This window comes from Pteropus alecto, unplaced genomic scaffold (genome assembly GCF_000325575.1).
Source record: "Pteropus alecto unplaced genomic scaffold, ASM32557v1 scaffold226, whole genome shotgun sequence".
NCBI lineage: Eukaryota > Metazoa > Chordata > Mammalia > Chiroptera > Pteropodidae > Pteropus > Pteropus alecto.
Window position 1 is genome coordinate 175,864 of NW_006440132.1, and position 3,056 is coordinate 178,919.

The window sequence follows — 3,056 nt, forward strand, 5'->3', positions numbered from 1 at the left end:
AAAGTAATTTCATTTCTGTCCTCTTTGAAGTTAGGCAAGCCCTGGGTTGGAATAATGGTTCTGCAGCTTCCTTAGGTAAGTTATTCAGGAAAATATTTGATTATTTGGTTGATTTATGTCCTGCCTTCCTCCATAAAATATTTGAAGTGGCACCTAGTGGAATAATAACGGAATAATGTAGCCAGTCCACATTGTAATGATGGCTAATATTTATTGGCCGCTTTCAGCATGCCAGGGATGGTTCTGAGCCCTTTTGCATGGATCATGTGCTTAATTTGCACAAGCGTAAGAAGTGAACTCTGTTATCTGCACTTTACAAATTGAGGAAGCTGAGACTGAAGAATGGCTGAATAAACTGTCCATCGTAAGAGCAGTGCCAAGGTGGGCACCACGGCAGTCTGGCTTTAGCGTCTTCATGCTTCACCACTGGAGTTTAATGCCTCTTATTCCAGTTTTGATTTTCTGAGCCCCTAATCAAAATCGAGGAACAGATTGCACAGCAGATAAGAGTGTGGGTTCTGGAGTCTGAGTGCTAGAGCTTGAAATGAGGCTCCTATAAGCTCGTTTCTTCAACTATAAAATAAGTGCAGTAATATAACCTCCTTGCAGGGTTGCTGGGAGAGCTAGCGGATAACGCAGGTACAACAGTGCTTGGCGCATAAATGCTCAATAAACGGTAGTTATGTTATTCTTGTCACCATTCAGAGGGTGGATGCTTCGCAGTCCTTCTCATAGGAGTGCCACAGCTTTTGTCTAGCCTCTGAAACTTTGCAGTCATCTCTTTACCTGGAATACTTCCTTTTCTCCCCTGAATCCACCCGAAGTTCATCTGCCCTCTAGTTTCAGCTCAAGCCTCTTCCCCATCCCCTCCCTGAGTAGTTTTGCAAAGCTAGTGCCATCCTTATGGGCTTCTCCTTTTCTGGAATTCTTCGGCACTCACACAGCTGGCAGATGTGCAGCACTGAATATGTCCAATGACCTCCCGCTTCCCCCAGCCGCCCAGAAGGGGAGGAGAAGAGATAAAGGTTGTCCTATAATTATTCCTATTTTGCAGATGAGAAAACAAGCTTGGCTCATAAATGGTGAGGCCAGAAGTCATGCCCAGGTTTTTCGACGAATGAAAAGAAAAATGTGTGTGCACCTGTGTGTATATACAGAGAGTATACATGGTCATACATGTAGCCTAGAATTCGAGAGTATAAGCTCTGATGTTAGATGAATCTGGTTTTGAGTTCTTGGCTCTGGTAATTAGCCATGTGGCACCATTTTGGACATCTCGCATGATCTCTCTGAACCTCAGTTTCTTCATCAGCAAAATGAGTACAGCACAAGATACCACCTCATAAGAATATTGTGAAAAGAAAATGAAGTCATGATTGTAAGATGCTAAGCCAGTCATGGATTAAAGTACTCAGGAACACTCGCTGGGTTTATTATGTGCAAAAGAGACATTTGAAGGGGAGAGGTTGTTTGTCTGGGGTCATGTGGATATTTGAGGGTGCGTGTGGATGTGTGTGCACGTGCCTGTGGAAATGCACACACTTCATAAGCTTCCACATTGCAATTGTGCTCAGTATAAAAGATTAGGGTTCAGAGAGAAACTTCACTCTGAATTTCTGTGTCTCAGAGCCATAAATGACTGAAATGCAGGGGGGTGGGAGATGCCATTGGCTTGGGCTGGGGCTGGGGCTATTTCTACATACCTTGGTGTCTGTAAGGGAACAGATATTTGTATTTTTTCAGGGATGCCGGTGTGCAGACACCCGTGTCTACTCTTGTCTGCTAGGATGTGCCTATGTGTGTACATGACTGAGTCTGTGACGGCCGGGACTCCTGTGTCTGTGGATATTGGCATGCTGTTTCTGTCTATAAATGGTTATTTTGCCATCTGTAGGGATGTGTGTGCATATCTGTAAGGGACAGGAGGTTTTACATGGCTTTAGAGCACTGTGAGAGTCTGTGCTCTCAAGTATGGATGTGTGTACAAGTGTAAGAACACTTGTGCGGGGTGTTTACATTTGTAAATGAGAGCAATTAGGGAAGTAATGGTATGTGTGATGGCACAGAGGTGGAGCGTTGTGGTATCTATAGGACTGGATCTGAGTGTGCCTATTTGTTTTTAGAAGAGGATGTATATTTATACATGTCTCTCTAGGCTCGGTTTGTTTGTGGAGAAGGGTGCTGAGGTTGTGAGTGGCCACTTGTGTGCGTATGTTGTAAGGTGTTAGTGTGCGTAAGGCTCTGTCTTTGAGCCTGAGAGTTTCGTGTCTCTGTGTTTGGGGGCTGTGTCTCCTATCCCACTGCCTGGGCCTCCCTGCCTTTCCCACCTTTCTCATTATCAGTAGAGCCCCAGAGAAGGTGAGATGGACACTAGACTGGATGGCTCAGCACATCCCAAAGGGAAGAAGGGTGTCCCGGGCAATCCCTCCCAGAAGAATTCAGGGGAACATTCCCCACCTGACCCCAGCCAGGAACCCTCTTCTCTCACCCAGCCCAATCCCATTCATTGGGTAGGAGCAGGTACACCCTGTGGTTGTTATGAAGCAGAGGTCTCTGTGCAGGTGTGCGAGGCTATGTGTGGATGTCTGTGCTCCTGCAAATGATATGAACGGGCCATCATTTGCCTCAGCGTGTATACGAATGTACCAGGTGTGGGATGGCATCAACACAGCATCATGTGTGACTTTGTAGGAATCCATCTCCGCTGAGGGTGTGTGACCATGGGTCCATCTTGTATCTGTGAGTGGGGCTGTGCCTGAGGCCTATGGGTGCCCCTTGAGGGAGGGGCAGGGTGAGAGCTGCGTGGATGTGTGCCTGCCGGTGCCTTTGTATGTCAGCGTGTCTCAGTCTTTCTGTCGGCGGCTCTGAGTTTCTGTGTGTCTATATGACTGTGTGTGTGTCTCTGGGTCGCTGCCTCGCTGTGTGTGTCTCGCTCTCCCTTGGCGGGGAGGGGATTGGTCACGCATGACTCATCTTGAACCGAGCGGGGCTCCAGCGGCAGGGCGGCCGCCGCCGCAGCTGGAGGGGGAGGAGGAGGGAGAGGAGGAGGGGGAGGA